We start from the raw sequence: 21,125 nt of genomic DNA, 5'->3' as shown, positions 1-21,125 counted from the left end.
GCTTCCTGGACCTCTGATCAAGTAGCTAAAATATGTTTTCTATCCCTGTGCCTGGATCAGCCAGGGATTCAACAACTCAGTGTCCTCAGGGAGCACCAATAACTGCAACAGCAGGACCTTAGACAGCCCATAATGATTGACTTATCCCTGCAGTTCAGTGAAACGAGCCTATAATTTGTGGTTGGCAGCCAAGGTTATGAGGACCAGTTCCACTACTGACCAGCCAAGGACCCTTGGGAAAGTCTCAAGTTTTCTGAGAATTTGGTTAACATGCCTGCTCTTGGAGATATCCATTAGCATACCTACTCTATCTAACTCCCAGAGCCACTGCGGGGACCAAATGGGGCAAGTGTGACAGTGCTTAATGAAGGGTGGGCAAATTTTACTTATCATCATTAGGTCCAAAATTCCCAGTCACTGGTAGTCACCTCTGATTTAAGCTCCTATTCCTGGCCCTCCAATTTAGGGAGAGGAGAGCCTAGAGTTTAAATTTAATCACCAACATTCTCTGAATCGGTAGCCTATCAATTTTGAGTCATGTCTCCCACCAGTAAAAATGTGAACTCTTACAACTAATTTTATTAATCTACTTATATGTAAATGTTATATATGTACTATGGTACTAATAGATTATGTGCAATATAAAACCTACATGGAAAAAACTTTAAAAGACAGAAAATAAACACAAACAGAAAACCGCACACTCCAGTGGGTTACTGGGTACACATCCTGGGGTGCATCATCTCCCCACCCTCCATTTTAGAGACCACTGCTCTAAACAAGAACACATGGTGGGCTTCAGGGGAAGGCAGAACATCAATGAGCTCCTGAAATAGAGAGCTAAATTTGTGTATGTGTGCATATTTCTTAGAAAAGGGCCCAAAACTTTCTTCAGATACTCCAAGGGGTCCATGACCAAAAAAGATGTTATGAACCACTAGCCAAAAGAACAGCAGTAATCTGGACTTTTCTGAACTATTATGACTTTCATATCTCATCCTGGGTCTCTTACTCAACATGCTACTTCTCCTATACTAAGACCCGAGAGCACGAACCAACAGTGGCCCAAGTTAAAATAGGGGTTCGTCATTTATTCTTTAACTTCCCTGCTAGGGACTTCTGTTCTATGCTTTAAGAAGGCTTGGGAGATGCTTTGCGACCCAGTTTTGTACTCTGCAACATCAAAATGCACCTGTCCACAGAACTTTTTCAAATGCGAACAAAGTCAATAAGGAAGACCAATTAATGAGTTATTCTTTTTAGGTAAAATATGCATATGTTAGTTATATAGTTTAAAAAAGAAGATTTAACCTAAAAGGGATTGAAAATCCTAATAGCATTAAAGGTTGTAAGAACAAAATAAGAACATGTTTTTCAAGGACCCTCAAATCACCTCCTAGAACCAAAGGTCTCCTCCTCATCTGACTGCTCCCATGTAAAGCTATAATTCTGAGCCCAGGGTAGAAAAGTAATCTTGGCCAGAACTAACAATCCTATGGATTCTAGAAAGGTATCTTTAAAACTGCAATTCACTACATATTTAAAGATGTACTTTACTATGAAACATAAACATAAAATGTGCTTTTCTACTAAGGTAAATACTTTTTCTAGTGCAGCATTGCTGTTGGTGTCCAATGACTTAATTAACCATAAACAGCATGGAAAAAAAAACAGAAACAAAATTTTTAGTGCAATCTATTAATGCAAGGCAGGATAAGAACACTTACTTATAAACCACTGTGCTGAGTGGATGGCCTTTCTCTTCCTACAGGATGTCACTTCAAGTTTACTGCTCCCCCTGCTGACTGGATAAAAGAACACCCCAGCCTTTTAACACTGCCACATGCACACCAACAGAGAATAAAAACTCGAATTCAGGAGGAAACAGAACCGCTTCCTATACTTATTTCCTGCCTGCCCCAAACACATATCTTCTCTCCAGCTGGTGGAGAGACAGTGTCCATAGTGGTCTACCTTTATGTCCTCAATACTCCCTTTTTTTCTTATGCTCTCTAATCAATCCTTAATATCTCTCCCATAGAGCTAGTATATGGAAGTCACAAGAAGACTAACAAAAACAGCAAAAAGGAGAATGACCTTTTGGGTGAGCAGATCTGTCCAATCCTGCAACTGTTGTCCTCAAAAGCAGTGAGTAACCGTTCAGGATCTATGCAAGTGGTTTTTAGGGATTACTTGAAACAGAGACGAAAGGATGTGACAGGAAGAACAGGGGCTTAGGAAATAGAGCTATCTGGATGTAAATCCTGTCTCCACCATCTCCTCATCTATAAAATGGGGATAATGATGACACTATCCATCAGACTGTTAGGATCAGAAACAGGAATGCACAGCAGCTTGTAAGGTTGGTGGAGAGCAGGTACCCGGCACCATTGCTATCATTATCCCTACAAGACTGGAACTTTCCTAAAAGCCTTTAACTCTATCGCTAAGAAAAGTAATCACCTTTCTACAAGTACCATCTTTGACAGCAGTGGCCTAAAATGACAGTACATTTACAATTCAATTACACTTAAATTTCTTCTACCACAAATAGATTCTAGCAACCTTCCAAACCCTCACAATTTTGGTGAATCCTCCACAACTGAATTAAAAACTACCAAGCTTTTATTAAAAGCTTGAAAATCTTTTCAATTTTTTAAAATTAAAATAATCCCACCTTAACATTTAAAAAAGTAACATTTCTGACAAGTAGAACAAATTCACACTCAACTGGTTTCTGCCCTATGCCATTAGGTGCTTCCAATTTTTGAGAGAAAGCTTTCTGAGTATAGAAATAGCCCTTTTGCTTACTTGGAAGCCAGTTTTTCTACACAAATGGACTATGTAACTCATACATGTTGAATTATCCAAACTTCGGACACTTAATTTTCACAATTTGATTTTCTAAAACTTTGTCTCTGGCAGTGGAAATCCTAACTCAAGAGTTATCAGCACAAGAAATGATCATAATTATTAAATTCATGCCCTCGATGTTCCTTACTTAAGGGCTTTAAACATCATTAAATCACCTATTACTGCCACAGCTTTGAATATGAGTAATATTATAAATGGAGCCACTTCAAAGAAACATAGAAGAAGCTTTGATTATGGTTATTTCCAACATGGTTTTCTATCACGGATTATAGGCCTCCTTTCCTTTATAATAAGGAAGTCTAAAATAATTTCAAAAACTTTATCAGTCTAACTAAAGTTTCCATCTACTACTTTGTGTATCATAATAAGATATTTTCCTACTCAAAAGAATTAAAAAAGACCTTCCTCAGATAACATCTAGAAAACTGCACATTTAACTATTTCTCAGGGCTATTTACAATGAATATTTACTTTTAGTAATTGCTGGGTATGCTATCAAAACACAGTGAACTTATGGTCAATTTAGTACCATATGTTTTCTTAGATTTTCTTCAGCTAAGATAATATAATAAACACTTACCTTACCACCATGAATTATAAAAAGAGCTCTGCTTTTCTTCTCTCAAGCTTGGGAGGGCTATCCATCAAACAGAGTACAAAGTCCACTAAATCCTTTGAACCTTTGAAGAGAGAAAGACAAATCAATGCCAAAAATGATGTGCCTTCTCACCAATACACAAATTAAACTGTGTATTTTGTAAGATTTATAGGGTAACTGAACTTCTTTTTATTATCATTTTTGCTAGGTATCTGTCAAGTGAGTCTAATTCAGTAAAATAAATTGATACATTGGGAAAAATTTCTAGTTTCCATTCCGGGTTGGGGAAAAAAAAACATGCAGACAGTTTAGTCACCCTATACCACTCATATTATGATTTAATTGGTCTGAAATATTATTTTAAAACTCCCTTGGTGATTGTATTATACAGCCAGTCTTGAGAAAAACTGTACGAAAGCCACAGGGTTCTGAAACCCTCCCTTAAGATCACTGGTAAAGTTGGAAGTGTGTGCATATGTGCCTTTTTCTAGGGATAAAGTGTGCAATATTTCTCAAAGTTCTTCCAGGCCTCACACAGTATCTGCGTAATCAGAATTGGTGAGTGTGGAGCCAAGGTATCTATATTTTCAATGAGGTGATTCTCATGTACTCTCAAAGTTTGGGAACTATTGGTTTGTTTCTGTCATCATGTTATTGACATATTCTTGGATGATTCTGTGCCACCTTTCCCCAAAATGTTTAGGACCACAGCTCTAAAATCATGGACTCTCTAAGCTGCTTTAAATAAGAACATGTAATGGCTCATTGAACACATGAGCAATTAATTTGGGAACAGTTGCAGTATTATAAACGTGATTACTTATTGCAAACCCAATTAATCCAGTCAGGAGGAATGTTAATTACAAAGGAGTATGGAAATTAGCATGAGTGCATGACTAAATGCCTATATTCTAGCCTATTATATTGTCTGGTAATTTACTTTAAAAATATGTATATATGTGCATGTGGGCAATAAGGTAACATTACTCCACACTCAAGGGCTGATTAAGTTATCTTGGAAATACCCTAATTAAGAAAATCCACAGCTTTAGAGGTGGTTACTCCTGTATTTCAAATAGCACTATTGAAATCTACACCAGAGGATACATTAATTAGCATAAAAGATGTTAAAAATAAATTTACATTGTTGAAATAATGGTCTTGAAGATACATTGACTAGCTGTAAATATTTAATATTAACAAAACTTGGGCTAAGCCTTGCCCTGCTTAGCATACCACATAATAAATAGCAGGACTGAGAAGAAAAGACACATAGTCCAATATGTCTTCAACCACCAGAGGCTACTTATATTTACCCAAAGCTCTTGAATCACTAAATTGGCTTAGATCAGTTCACAAAATGACTACCCCCAAAACTGAGAAACGGCTAAAGGTAGCCAAGAAAATGATGAATAAAGCAAAACTGTATTTAATTGATAAAAATCAAACAATGCTCAAAACAATAACTGTATTTCTCCATAAGAAGAGGAATATCAATCAAAACAAATCCAGATATAGCAGAAAGCAATTGGGAGTCTTCCAAAGCTCCCAAGAAACTCTCCTAATTTGGGAATAGTGAAGATGAACTAGGTCTGTGCTTTCATAGTCCCTCCCCCTTGGGTATAACTGAAAAGATAGAGACAGAGCCTTAGTCAAGCTGGGCCATCTGACTCCTCTCTTTGGAGAATTTAAAACTTAAAGTACAGAATGGCAGAGACAGGGAACCACTGAAGCTGAGGCATGCTAACAACAGCACTCTTCAGACAACTATGAATTTCCGCTGATGAGGTCCCAGAACAGTACTAGTTTGGTGTTGTTCTTTGAATTATGAAGTAATCCAATACCCTTCCACTAACATTCTTTTTTGCTTAAGTTAGAGAAAATTGGTTTCTGGTGAATTGGCAGAAATGAAGAAATACAGGACAATCTTAAAATAAGTAGATACTTAGAGGCAGTAGAAATAAGAACCAAACATTTGAATGGTTTTTAAAAGTATCCAAAGAAAGAACATCATTGGGAGACAATTCTCTGTGGGTCTTTGGTGTTTCTGCAAAATGTCTTGCAAGCAAAGGCACTGACAACCTTGGTTTTGAACTATCTTTTAAAGGATATTTGTATAGTGATAGTGAACAGCCTTAGTAGAGAGAGACAGTATCTCCTTCCAGAGCGGAGGGCAAGTTACCCTCCAGTATAATAAGAATGTTTCCCTATAGGGCAAATGTCAGGCAGGTTTGCTTACAGTCCACTGTAACAGACTTGGGCTCCTTCCGCTTAATGTTCCTCAGTTGGGACACATTCACCTGAGTTGCTCTGCATTGCCCTCATGAATTTGGGGGCAAGGGACCAGAAGCAAACATAAAGCTTATGTTACTTGCCTTGCTGTAAATGATAAAAGTCCTTTGTCTCTGACCCAGAAGTCACATGTCTTCTGCCAGCATCTATTAAACTGCGGCAGGCTAACATCTTAGCTTTAAAGCAGAGAAAATTTCAGACCCTTCACAATTCTTGACAAACATTTCAAAGAAGAATTCATATCAGAATGAAGCCGCATCAGTTCTGTATTCCTGGCTGTCAAGTTGCCTAGCAACTAGTTGGTCACCATTGATCTGACAATCTGCAGTAATGAAAGACCATGCTATGTAGAAAAGTGTGATTGAACTACATGCTTTTAGATGACAGAGATTGTCTGATTCATCTCTATAACTTCTTTACCACCTAGCCCAACACCTAATATAGACTCTATGCTCAATGATTTTATGTTGAAAAAATTGTTAAATGAAAGAATTAACTACTAAAATGACACTGCTGGGATATGTATAGAGTTGCAGTAAATATGATAGTTTTAAATCTTTATCTTAGGTACTTTTCCTCAGAATTACTGTTTCTTCAGGTTCATATAAATGTAAGTAATAAAGATCCACTCAAGGAAGCTTAAGAGACAGGGAGGGACACACCTAGAGGAATAAGAGCAGGAAAGGTAAACAGCCTTCCTGAAACTGGCGCTGGAATGTGCTCCTTTATTTATGGGGGCTTTAGAGATCTGAAAAGCAGGAATTTGTGACTCTTTTCTCTATAGCTCCAAAGCTAATCTGGTTCATTCATATTCTGCATGTTTGTCCTTTCAGATCTGCTATTAATTGGCAACCTTCCCCCCAACCCCAACTTGCTATTCTAATTCCCTAGGGAGACATTCCAGTGCAGTTCATAAATCCCTTGGCAGCCTAGTAACTGGTGACCTTTGAGTTGACATCACATCAATTATGATCATTAAAGTCATGTGATATAGCACGTGGCCACCTAGGCATCAGAAGCCACGGGTGGGGCAATTTTTCAAGGGAGATGAAAGTATGAAAGGCCATTAGTAACCTCGCTACTTGAATGTCTGTTGCCAGTCTATCCTCCTCACCTTCTTTCTATCACTTCTTTCTCCTGAAAAATATGCATCTTATTTCACATGGTTTGAGTATTTTTCTTCAGGTAAGGACATAAAATACAGTGTTCTTACATATTAATTCTTATTTAAAAATGCTTGCACCAAAAAAAATTGTGGGAGGGGGATAAAGAACATGAATTAAAAAATAATAAAAGACAAAAGGTCATTAAATGTGAAAAAAATGTTCAATTACCTCAGTAATTAAAGAAATACAAAGTAAAACCTCACATGGTCTATAGTTAGGCCTCTTTTAAAAATAATATTTTAGCCAAAAGATTAGTCTCATATACAGTTGGCATGAATATAAATTGGTACCAAATTTGTGGAGAACAATTTATCAGTATGTCTCAGAAGCCTTAAAAACGTTTACCCTTTTGTCAAGTTATAATTCCACACCTAGGAATGTATCCTAGGAAATGGATTCTTCATTTTTCTAAAGATTTTTGGACAAAAAAGAGTTCATATGAAGAGCTTCTCATAAAGCTGTCAGATCCTGTTTTTCAGTCCACTGCCCAAATCAGAACAACACACAGCTATCCTCCAATGCAGCTGTTCAGAGCAACCTAAGTTTCACGGGAGAGATATGCCAGTCTGAAGGACAAGCAAGTGAATCACAGAGGTCTTCTAACTTTGAGAAATGCCATTGCTATTTGCAGCATGTAGCCAACAGAAGAACCAGAACACTGCAGCTCTCAAAAAAGCCAGGGTGGAGGGATAAATTGGGAGTTTGGGATTTGCAGATACTAACTACTATACAAAATTAGATAAACAGCAAGGTCCCACTGTACAGCATAGGGAACTATATTCAATACCCTGTAATAGCCTATAATGAAAAAGAATATGAAAAGGAATATATATATATATAAACTGAATCACTATACTGTACACCAGAAATTAACACAACATTGTAAACTGACTTATACTTCAATAAAAAAATTATTTTTGAAAAAAGCCGCAACAAATATACTCCTTGAACTGGTGTACAGGACTAAGTGCCAATCCAACCCTCTGAACTGGAGGTGTCATGGCAAGAAGTCTCCAAAAAATACCGAAGATTGTATTTAAAATATATGCTTCATTGCCTCCTCTTTCATTGAAAGCAATTCCCAGTTGGTTATTGTGAAGTCATATTCCTCTCCCTTCTATATCTTACCAGCATAAAAGTGTTAAAAAAATACCTGAAAGAAAGACATTATAACAGCAGTAAGTACATGTGTGAAAATAATGGCTGATCATCACATCATACCTCAGGCGCAATAGCTGTCATAGCCTTACTTATAGCGATACAATGGAAATGAACCAAACGTCTAAAAATAGTTGATTGATTAAAGTAGATATGGCACATCCATATGATGGACTGCATTGCAGTTATTCAAAATGTCTTCAAAGAATACTTAATGATATCAGAAAAAATAACTGTATACTACAACAAGTAAATTGCAATGAAGTTGCATCTCACGGAGGGGACAGGTTTTAAAATCAGCACATAATGAAAAAAATCTCATATAGTTAACACTACCCTTGAAAATCTCTTGTTTGGACACCAAATACCATAACTTCAACACAGTTTTTCTTTTTAGTATTAGAATACATACCTTTTTTCTATGATTAAGTATCAAAGCAGCTAACTTGAGTTTTGACCACATTGCAGGAAAATTATGTATTTTTACCATTAGAATTATGGTCACTGTAGCAAGAAGCATATACCATAAGAGATACAGAGAGAAACTGACTGACTGAGGAAACAGCAAATTCCTATCCCCTATCTCATGCTTATTCCAGGGCATACACTCATGAACAAAATGAAGGCAAAATTTAAAAATTGTTGTCTCTCTTATACACACAAACTAAATTTCACATAAGTAAAAATTGTGTAAGGACTACCTGCATAAATCATTATAAAAGTCTAAGTTTATTTTACAATTTTCATTTTATAAAGATATGCAAAAAACCCAGAAAGGATGAATGTAAAAATTTAATAGCCATCGTCTCTAATGAGATTATGGGTACTATTAGATTTCTTTCTTTTATCTTTCTGAATTTTCCCCCAAAATGTAAATAAACATTTAATACTTCCATTGTCAAAAAAAAAACAGTGATTATTTTTAAACATCATTCAAAAAACATAGATGATATCTTTAAAACTAAGCCTTATTTTATTACAAATGCTTAACAATATGTAGCTTTGGGTGTGCAATTTCTGTATCCAAAGAACAAGTATTTGGTTAAACAAAGTACTGCTAAACACAACAGAAACATGAGAACACATCTATAATGCAACAATTTCAATCAACAGAATTCTATTAGCCTACCTCAGTAAAGTAGTGCTATTAGGGATTATTGAACAGAACTTGGAAACGGCCTCCTTATATTGAACTGGACATTAAAATGTACTTGTGAAAAGAAAAAAAAGGAAGGTTCTATCCAGATATGGATTGTATAAATATACATACAACAGAGTCTATAGTAAATTACCTTAGGAGGTGCCTTCTGAGTGTCCATAAATCCCTACCTTCTATGTGCTTCCCTAAAATATCATTAAAATACCTATTACAGCAATACTTTCTCTCCTTCATTCATAAAAGATGCAAAGACGCATTCAGGTAATAAAGGAAATTTCTCACTGAAACACATATATCACTCTAGTAAGTCTGTTTAAGTGATGGAAAAAAAATAAATGTCTCATATTATAAGGATTTAAAAGACAGGTCAATTAAAATAGTTCTTTGATTATATAAAATTACTGGCGGTTGATCCGTTATGTCAGATGTAAAATGAGATCAAACTGTACGAATAAGTTTTAAATTTTCAGCATTAAACTGAATTAATACATTGAGCAAAGACATGGTTCAAGTAGGATTGAAAGGATCTGTTAAAACCAGACTGTTTAGATCCATTAGCAACACAGCTACAAAGACCGAATATCTTATTAGAAAGCAGTGTAGGCTGTGGAAAATTAATAGAGAGTGCTAGACCCAATCTTGGTGTAGAATTACATGGAAGGGATTAGGAAGTGAGGGGAAGGTAATTAAGTAGAAAGAACAGCCGGAAAGAACTGAAAAGCGAAAGATCAGATGGTCTGAGTTTGAGCCCCTCACCATCTGTTGGCAATCATCAAAATTTATTTGATCTTATTGTATATTTACTTTGTAAAAGGAAAAAAAATAAAACCTCATTCTAATGAATTAATAGGTGAGATACAAGACTAATGCCTATTATAACAGAGCTCATTATTACAGCAAGTAAAACCATTCCCATTGCAACATAACAAATACAATTAATGCAATCTAATTGTTCCATCTTTGTCCATGTCCCTGACATCAGCATCATAAAAAGGTTCTTATGTTTTCCTGGCCTTTTGTGATTTAGTTGGAGGGCTCTGTCTGTAATTTTACTGTCATTGTTTATTGTATGTCTATCCATGCAATTTGCTCTTGTAAAATTTCTGAGTGACTGCATGTATCCATTAGGAAAGTAGGTCAACCAGCCACTTATGTTTCCCCTTCTAATCAGCATCAGCACCTGTCATTTCAGTATCAGTTAAGGATGTTAGTATCTACCCAGTTATATAAGGAAGAAAACTCAATTCTTTCCTCTGCTTTACCTCTGGCTCCCATATTCGCTCAACTACCAAATCCTTCTAAATGTTTTTCCTACTTACTTTACCTTTTAAATACTCCTCCTCTCTTTTTCATCTGTGCGGCAACTGTTCACTTCAGGCTCTTGTGATCTTTCACGTTAACTACCACCTGCCTCTTTTCCTGTCCCCCTCAAATCCATCTCACATCACACAGAGAAAATACAAATCTAACCTTTCAATTCCCTGTTAAAAGATTTCTGTTTCCACAGTACTTACAGGATAAAGTCAAAAGGCCTCTGTGTGGTATATGAAACCCTTAACCACAGTGTCCCCTGACAATTTCATTTCTCTAGCTCTTCTCTCCCATCTCACAGTTGATACCCTTCAGCAAAACCAGAGTAAGTTATTTATAAAGCAACTACTAATAAATAAGCAATTTTTATTATAATCAACTCACGACATGCCTCAAGGATGAGTATTTTCATTCATTCTTTAGGCCTGTGCCATGCATTACTATTTTAAAACTAGTTGCCAGTATCTAAGAGTCAGAGCCTTGAAAGTAAGGTAAAACAGACTACACAGCCAGCTGTCACACAGGAGCATTTGTGCAAAAGGTCTCCACACAGCTCAGAGAGACCCGCAGACACATCACAATGCTTCTGGATACTTATCATGGTATTGCCCACCAGTGTGCAGCTACATGGGAGAGCTGTGTATTTTCCTTTATTAAAAAATGATTGAGACAGTGTTGTCTTCTGTCTGTATCATCTTTCAGGTACCTAGCAACACACTTTTAACGTGCCAGATATTTGGAACCTTTATCAGAAAAGGATGGCTGCCTCAAACCAAGGGATTCATTTAATTTGGTTCTGAAGTTGCTTGAGGGAAAAAAAATTGATGTCAGATTTTTAATTTTAAAGTTACATTTATATTCCAGATGGACTATTTAACAGTTCACATAATCAATAAAATCACTGCTGAATCCAAGGCTGTGTTAATGAGATATTCTAATATCTGAATAAGTGGTTTCCTTCTGAAAAGTCGAATCATGTTTGCTTGCTTGTTTAAGTTTGTTAATCATAAGAAATTACCTTCTTTTGATGAAAAAAATGCCTGACTGCTTTCACAGAGTAGTCAGCACCTTACACATGATGTTAATTTCCTTTGAGGGATTAACATATCTTGATAAGTAGAAATATTCTACCTACTCTCCCTACCCTCCTCCCTAGAAAAGAATCTGCATACCCCAATTTGTGTAAACTGGTTTAAAATACTGATTCATTACTGTGCCAAATGCCAGAGAAGAAATATTTTTAAATATTGGATATTCTACATACTTATAAAGGGATGAAATAAGCATTGAGCTAATAAAGTGTGAACACTCTCCATTTTTTAAATATTAATTTTTCTTTTTGGAGGAAAAGATGACAGTTGTATTTTTTATTGGGCAGCACAATTTTCTACTATACATTTTTAACGGCTTTATTGAGGTATAATCAACACACAATAAACTGCACATATTTAAAGATACAAATTGATGTACACATTTGATATGAATGTATGTACTTTATCATTTCTAGTTAAAGTTAGAAATGAATAAAGAAGAACACTATCAGCTATCCATTTTACTACAGATAACTACAATTGAAACTTTAGAACATGCCCTTCCAAGTTTTAAAAAAATCTATCCATATACATGCATGAATAAAATAGATATATACTTCTATCAATTTGTGAACAAACTACATATACTGCCCATAGTTTCCCATTTTTCTAGCTGAAGTTTTCATGAATATTTTCCCACATTAATAAATATCTTCCTGAAGATTTTATATATATATATGAAATGCACATTTTTGTTTATCAGTAATATAAAACAATTACAAAATGAATAATGAAGGAAAGTTCCTCTAACTAGGAAATATAATTATAAAAGTAGCTATATACATAAGCACTATTAAAACTCTAAAATAATTTTAATCTACATATATGAATTACAAATATATACACATGTGTATCACATATGCTTTTATTTTTATTAAAACAGTAATCAAACTACATGTATTTTGTACTCTAATTTTAAAGGAATTTTAACAAGCATTTTATATATTTGCAACTTTTTTGTTTTCAAAAAGTTAAAAAATACAGAAATGAATGAAGAAGAAAATTATCACCAATAACTCCGGTAACACAGATAATCACTATTAAAACTTTGGAATAAGTGTCTTCTGGACAGAAAGAGATAAAACTGTGTTATTATTTAAACCCTACTTGAAATCTAAATTTTTATGAGCATTTTGCCATGTTATTAAATATCTTTTTAAGGAATAATTTTAAATAAAAGAATAATTTTATAATATGGAGTACTTTTGTCTGCATCATCTTTCATGTACCTAGCAACGCACTTTTAACATGCCAGATATTTGAAAGCTTTATCAGAAAAGGAAACATTTATCAGAAAACATGGAATATAATAATATTTTTAAAATCTTGGCCAATTTTAGAGCTAAATTTTTCATTTTAAAAAACATGTAATCCTATGATTAGTAATGAGTTTTTTTAGTGCTCATAGGCCTTTTAAAAAAATCTTATTTATGTTGTCAGTTCTGTACGCTGTAAATATTTTCCGTTTATCATTTGCTTTTATGATGATATTCATACATAGAATTTTTTAATATTTTCCTTTATAAGTTTTCCCTGTGCAATTTTGCTTAGCCTAAATGTTAATTTATATATTTTTAATTTATTTCATTGTATATTTCTAATTTTTCACATCTGGAATTCATTTGGCAAATGATGTGAGGTAACCAAGCATCCTTGCACATGAATTTGAAATGGCATCTTTATCACATAATAAATTCTTATGTATGCATTTGAATTTAAAATTTGTGCTAGTGGAGTGATGAAAGCTGCAGTTCAATCTCCGGGCTTTTGTTCCTTTTGTATCTGTTTAGTTAAATGTGGCATTGATTTAGGGTGGTGCTTTTTTTTTTTTTTTAACACTCCATAAAGCACTGTTATTGAAGACTTATAATTCGATTTATGTACATATATACAGTTATTTTTCCTCTTTAGATTTATATTTTCTTTTTAAAGCAATACAAGCTTTCTGTAGAAAAAAATGCAACTAAAGTGTAAAGAAGCAACAAAAATTATTTTAATCCATCTTAATCTTTGTACTCAAGAGTAACCACAGATAACACAGACATATTTAATTCCGAGATTTTTTTTTTCACTTCTCTCCTTTGTAGGGGCTACAAAAGATGTAAATAAAGGTTTTTAAATGGTTTCAAAATGATGATTTTTTTTTCCAAGTAGAGCTTTAAGGTGTTCCACAATGAAGAAATTCTTTATTCTCCTAGTATAGTTTAAAATATATATATTTAAAACCTAAACACATAAATTCATAGTCTAGGAACAGAAAACAAATGTTTTCTTAAATTACTCATTAAAATGGAAATTCTCTATTTCACCAGCGGGTGGCAACCTCAACATATACACAGTTTGTTATTTTCAACAGAACAGTTTCATGCAAAGAGAAAAACTTCCTAAAATGTCTGACAACCGTAACTTCAGTAGCTGTTTGTTGCCCTTTAGTTGTTGTGATTAAAAAAAGAAAATGAGAAACCTTAAGGAATAATCACAAGTGAGAACATTACACAACATGGAACAAAATTACCTTGGCTTAATGTCGGCATGTGAAAATAAAAGCTATGTGTTAAAATATTATTCTTCATGTGCTCCCAAAAAACACAGTGTTTTAAATATTTCCAGATAGAACTAAGAGTTTACATCAAACAAATGTCCTACAATTACATGAATTACAACTATTGCTAAACAAAACAAAACAAAAAGTAATGGAGAAAATAATTGTGATGTGAAAACAGCAAATTTGAATTGTTAGCAAAACATCCAAAACACATAGCTGAGCCACCATTATAGTTAAAGGCAATCAGGATGGCAGAAAGCTTGCAAGGGCAAGGAAATCCACATGAGGAAATACTTGCAAATGACAGCCTGAAATTGCACTTATCTCCGACTTTAGAAACAAAAATGAACATAATATCAAAGTAATTGGGTGTTTTTAAGTGTAAAATTCAGTAATACCAATCATCAGATCATAAGAGAAAGTTTTTGGCGCTGTCACTGATAGTTTTGATCTCCATATTTATATGCTCAATCTCCAAACCAAATAAAGTATAAATATAGCATTTTTTTTTATTTTGTAGAAAAACCATACCCTTTTTTTGGACTGGTAACTTAAAATAAACTGAATAGCAAAATCATTTGAAAGATCAAGAGTGAATCCTAAAGTACAGGGCAGCCTAAAATTGAGGGTAGGGTTAGCAGCACAATTGTAGTTTGTCTTCAAACCAAGTACATGCGTTGAGACAGACAGAGCTTTGAATCTACTCTGTCCACCCCAGTTATCTCTGACTGACCACTAATCCTGGCTCCTTAGCTATCTACAGTTAGTTGGTTCCCATTTCTCGCCTCTTTCTATTCCACTGCTCTAGAACCTACTAAGCCTGGGGAAGCAAAGTTTGTCTCAGGATTCAGCAAAGCCTAAGCCCCTCTGGCAAACTGGCAGGCACTCCCTCAAGAAGCTCATAAAGACCGAGGAACCTCTAGGGAGAACTATTGGAGTAGGGGCGGGGAGTGGAATGGCAAGGACAATAAAACTGACCTAGAAACAAAGCCATAGTAGTTGCAAGAGTAAGGGCTTCTAAAATGGGTGACTACTGATGGTAACTACCCCCAATTTAGCCTCAGGGACTCATTAAAGCTAGACTATAAGTAGGAGTCTAAAAACTGAAACCTCTTCAATAGCACCTAACACCAAAGAAAGAAGCATTCTCATCCACTGCACCATACAGTTCTTTCAACTATTCCTCATACAATGTAAGGTTGCTAGACTCTCCTCTACTTGCTTCTTGCTATCAGTGTCGTTCTCAGGGTGTAGAGTCCCACAATTAAACCCAATTTCCTAGCAATGATGAAGAAAGCAGGACTTCTATAAGCTAAACCCTTTTTCCCATTAATAGCGTACAACATACTTTTAGCTTTTCCATTATTGTCCTAGAGCTTTGAGTAAATATTTATCAGAGATCAATTTAATGTGAACAGCACTAAAATAGGCAATCCACTATCTTAAACACTGTGAGCCATGTTCAGCAATCTAAGGGGGATTAAAAATCACCTCAATAAATGGTGATAGACGAATTAATGCATGATCAAGTGCCAAAATGGGCACTGCAGATTCCAGAGCTTTAGTAGTTCAGAGTCAAGGAGTGTTGTGGCAGACAGGACTTAACAGCTAACATTCACCGAGTGTTTATTTGGTGCCAGACTCTGTCCCACATTCTCTTAGGAGCATGATTTCATTTAATCCTCACATCAACCCTATGAGTTAGATACTATTATTATCTCCATTTTACAAGCAAGGAAACTAAGGCTTAGAGATGTTAAATAATTTATCCAAAAGTACACACTAGTAATTGGGAAGATCTGGTTCTTAAACCTAGACAACCCGACTCCATTCTGGTATGCATTCTTCCTACACAGCTGTGGCACCTTCAGTTTCTCAGTCATGCCCAAAAAATCAGAGGTGTCTCATTTAGCTTAGTTCATGGTGGCTGCTTCCTGATCTTCAAGGACTGACACCTCTAGGTTCCTTTTTTTTATGTGAAACCAGGCAAACTGGCCATAATGAAACAGTCTGAAGCTTTGTCACATCTGAGTCCACTGCATTCATGAGGATCCAAACCACGTTGGCAGGTTAGGGCTCCGTGAAAATGAGCAGCATAAACATCAAAACAACCCATAATAGAAGATTTATGAAAAGCATTGATATTATGATCCTTTTCTGATTTGGGGATAGTAACACAGATAATTCAAACCATTTACATCTTTTTCACTCAAATAACAAGCAAGACAGAATGCAAATTGCATGCAGGGCACTGCTACAGACACTATGGGTATTCACTGCAGGGTTTTGGGAAATGTAGTATACCTCTTAAGGTTTTTTTATTGTGACTTACGTTTTTAATTCTAAGCACACAAAGCTATAGTGGGAGTATGGAAAGCACTACATAACACCAAATGTAAATAAACCACAAGGGGAAAAGCCTCCCCCCTCTAAATTAGTTGAGAATATTTACATTAATTGAAAGCAATAACTCTAGACCTATTATAATCATATTCACAGCCTCAAGAGAACAGTGCTATGAATAATGATAAAGTAGAAAGAATTCCTCCTACAATAATAAAATATTTGGTCTTTTTTATACTGTTCTCAGGGGAGGGGAAACAAAACAAAAAAATTTGTCAATAAACGTATGAATAATCTCTATTAGACTAATGGAAAGCAGAAAAAAGCTACCAAGAAAAAGTGATTTTATGTCCTTTGTTAAACAACTTAAACATTCAGCTAGACAAGTACTATATTTAAGGAACCAAATTTTGCCTCAAAGGGAACAAGCTGGCCATGAAATATAATATCTTTAGCTGCATGGAGGATAAACAAAGTTTAGTCCTTCGTGCAGAACATGCAATGAAGATAGAAAGCACACTGCCCTGGGATTTGTCCGGAGCAGGTGTCAGCAGCCTCTGTGAGAGGCTGCCAAGTCTTTATTTATTCACTCTCTCATGAACTGGAAGAGGGAAGGATTCTAGTATCTTTAGGTCACTCACACACACATGCCCTGAAGTGGATGCACTTTGAGGCAGCAAGGTTAAATCTACAAGCAGAAACACAGTGCAAAACACCTGGTTAATGTTTGCTGCTCCACCAAAAATGTGGGGGTAGGGCATCCCCTCAAAGAACCTCTCTTCCCAGAATTCCAGTTACTGCTCCTAGGGCTTAAGTCCTCAATAATTTCCTTTCATACTGCAGTAACCTTAAAATTATACCTTACATTTATTATTGCAAAATCCTTAGTGAAGCTGAAAGACAGATAACACTTAAGTATAGTTATGTTATGATCCAAGAGGAGAACAAATCAGTTTTGTGTGTTTATCTGGTCCCCGTGGTGTGGATGTAGGGGGCAGAGTGACAGGGAAAGGTGAAGAGTGTTGCTAGTTAAGAAGGAGTAGTTGCTTATTTTCTGCTGGTTTTTCTAATTTGTGTGAAGATCTCAGAGGAAGGTACAGTAAAACAGCTTTGAGGCTAGACTACCATACTACAATCATATATTACATACATTTATACTACTGAGAGGGGTAGTAAGTGAGAATTGAGCTCTGACCAGAAGCAGAGCACTGTATCCGGGATTTCTGGGAACAGCAAACAATATAGTTTGGTTTACTCCTAGTTTGCTAGCAAATAGAACTTTTTACTACTGTTTATCTACTCACCAGAGACAAGTGGAATGATGCAGTTAAAGTTTCCCAGATCATCATAATTAAAAAAAAACAGTCTTAAGTGTACTTGGATCAATTTAGGAAACATTTACTTTTTCTATTTTACTCCTATATATTTCTTTTCTTTTTTTCTCAGTTTGATCCTAAAGTTTCTTTCATGTGTATATAAGAACAGAAATACTATGTAAAACTGATGACAGAATACTAATTAGAGGCCTTTAAAAATCTTTATAATTTGATAAATTTTGTAATCAAACTCATAGCCACCTTCAGACTCTATAATTGGTGGTTTTTAGCCTACTTTCTTTTTTTCTTTGTCTTCCACATCCAACTGTGTCTATAAGACATTTTGTTGTTCTTCTTTACTACCCAATACCCATCTCCTGCTTCTTTAAAGTTAAATTGCAAACTATTGGCAAACTATTTATTTACCCTCGAAGGCTCATTCTGTGTATTTTGGGTGGCGTACAATCCTGGTCCTTGATCAGTCAGAGCAAAATATTCCCCAGGAGATTAGGTCAGGGATCACATGATCCAACTGGGTCCCACTACAATGGCTCCTAGGATTTACGTGGAAATTGCCAGAGAAGACACTTTATCCCATTTCCTCTGGACTTAGAACACTGGAGAAGTTAGACCTAGAGCTAGCCTGAGAATGAAGTCAATAGGGAATAGCAAAATGCAGAAATACAGCAAAACCATGTTCTGATGATATTATTAAAGTCCTGTATCAAAATCCTTGATTTTTTTGTTACATGAGCCAATATATTCTTTTTCATAAGCTATTTGGAATTAACTTTCCTTTTCCATGTCATTAGAGGAGACCTATCTGATATAGAGATCAATTTGGTCAATGTTACTTAACCTATTGACTATTATACCCTTTTTGTTTCTATTCTCCAATCCATTACATTAGCCATTTAACAAAAATACCATTTTTTAACTAAAGTGTATCTTCTTTACACTTTGTGTCCAAAGAAACTTTGATGTGTAAGTTGGGATGGCATTGCCTGCATGTAGACAAACTTAACAAGTAAAGGATTTTGTCATCAAGTTGTGATCCTATTTTTTGCATTGGTATCACACACTACACCATTGCACACTGACAAATTCAGATTTCAAATTTCCACTTAACTTTCAAAAAGATTAATTATGGAACACCACTGAAATAAAACATTATTGTGATAGCAGAAGATAAAGATTACCTGGCAAATATTGAGTAATGTAATTGAAGGCATTGGAAATCACCAGATATTTTTAATAGATCATTAAATTTTCAAAGCTAGGAGAGATTGGTACAAACCATATGTGTTTATAAAGAACCACAGTCCAGCCCCCAAATAGCTGTCAAAAATCTTTGGCTGACTTTCAAGAGAAGCTCTTTAACTTCCAGAAATACTTAGTCAATTAAACATTTTTTCTTAAGTGTGAGTTTAATCACATAGGAAATGCAGACAAAATCCCAGTGCTCTCTCATGTTATACTATCAATGTATCAATTCTGAACATATTAAAGAAGTTAGTATCCTAGTAAGTGTATCTTCCATCTGGTGCTATATGACTGCCCATGGATGAGAATGATTCAGAAAAGCCTTTAGACTCCAAACATGAAAAGAGTTAGACTCAACCTTTATGAAGCTAAAGACACAAAAATGTCAATGTTTGCATAAATTCATTAACATAAAGGTATAAAATTTTATTTATAGATTCTAGTTCTAAGATGCAAACTAACACATAAAACCAGGGAATAAGAGAAAGAAAGAAAGAGAGAGAGAGAGGAAGAAAGAATAAGGAGAAGAAGAGGAGGAGGAGGGTGGGAGACAGTGAGAAAAGAAATTTAAAAATTCATTCTTAAAAATAAAGGGAACTCTTGATGGGCATGAAACTGTGACACAACATTGAAAGGAAGACTGGCTGCCATAACAGTGAACCAAAATCACCGGCATGAGTTTATGAGGCATCCATTATGAGGGAAGCCATCATAACTGAATGTCATTACAGGCAGGAAATCTTTGGGGCCTTTGTACCCGGAGCATGTCACAGCTGATGGGCTAGAAGTCAAGACAGCCATTCTGAAGGAAAATATTGCCCTTCCTATAGCCATGACATGTGGTATCAGGAAAGCTACATCATCCTCACTAGAAGTAAATTTGGACACCATGTGGGAAGCTGCCCCAGCCTAGCATATATGCAGAAGAATTCTGTCACCAAAGATAAATGCCCAAATAAGATTTACTAATCCCATAGCAACACTGTAAAAGACTGTCAACAAGCTCGGTCCTTCAACTCACAAGAAAGAACTTATACCTAAGACAATGAGTGAACGGAAAGGTCTTCAAAGAATATTTAATACTACAGGAGAAATAAAGCAGTAAGTTCAAAAAAATACATAAAAACAAGAACAAGTGGTTGTGAAACAAGAATAAATAGTAGTAAACTAATCAGTTAAAAGTTTTTAAAATAAAAAATATATTCATTAATTTATACAACTTAATAAATAGACTGAAGAGCATATTGGATCTACTGCAGAGTGCATTGGTGAGCTGGGATACACTGCTGACGAATTCTTCCACAATATAATACAGATGTAATGATATGTACACTCTGGAGAAAGCTTTAAGAGACATAGCAAATAGATTCAAAACCTCTACTATCTAAAAAAGAATTTCCCTAAGAGGAGAAGAAAGACAAAAGGAGTATCTATGGTTGGAGAAACAGAGGCAAAGAATTTCTAAGAACTGTGACAGAACTCTTTTGTCAAAAGAGTTCACCAAATACAAGTAAAAAAAGAAAAAAGAAAAAAAATCCAGGTCTAGAAGCATCAGAGTAAAATTTCAGACCATGAAGGATAAGAAAACCCTCCTAGTCCTCTGTTTCTTCCTCTACTTAATTGGTTTTCCTTCTTTTGCTTCTTTTTCCTGGCAATCATAGCATAGCCAAAGGCATAGGAGGCAGTTTGAAGAGGTAGTTGGGCCACGGGGCAGACAATGTATTCAAGGAGTTAGCAGTGGAAACAGAGGCCAAGTAGGCATGAGGATGGGGGCAGGGGAGGGAGGGAGTGGAAAGGTGAGTGATGAAGAGATGATGACGGACCTAAAGGCCAAAGACAGGGCTCCTGTAGTCAGGAGATGAGTTATATACAGGAGGACTGAGAAAAGTAGTAACTATATTAAAAATTGTGGGAGCCAGACTTCTCAGTGTTGGAAAAGTGAGTTACAAATATGAAAAGGAGGAAGGCTAGACAGAGGCTTGAGCTGTGAAATTGGAATTGGAGATATC

The 21,125-nt window shown here is 35.4% G+C and overlaps 1 long non-coding RNA gene across 3 annotated transcripts in view; it reads right to left on the bottom strand.

The window, feature by feature from the left end:
* LOC107033850 (uncharacterized) overlaps positions 1–21,125 on the bottom strand; it is a 58,442-nt gene that overhangs the window by 689 nt on the left and 36,628 nt on the right. For 2 of the 3 annotated variants that reach the window (XR_001459379.3, XR_012074489.1), the window contains 2 exons: positions 3,455–3,554; positions 1,728–1,805 (listed from right to left, as the gene is read on the bottom strand). This is a non-coding gene — a long non-coding RNA (uncharacterized lncRNA). The remainder of the gene's footprint in view (positions 1–1,727; positions 1,806–3,454; positions 3,555–21,125) is intronic. The other variant, XR_004190699.2, reaches the window with a different exon arrangement.

The sequence above is a fragment of the Vicugna pacos genome, chromosome 7 (assembly GCF_048564905.1).
Source record: "Vicugna pacos chromosome 7, VicPac4, whole genome shotgun sequence".
In the NCBI taxonomy this organism is placed as follows: Eukaryota; Metazoa; Chordata; class Mammalia; order Artiodactyla; family Camelidae; genus Vicugna; species Vicugna pacos.
This window is presented reverse-complemented; position numbering and strand designations above follow the sequence as displayed.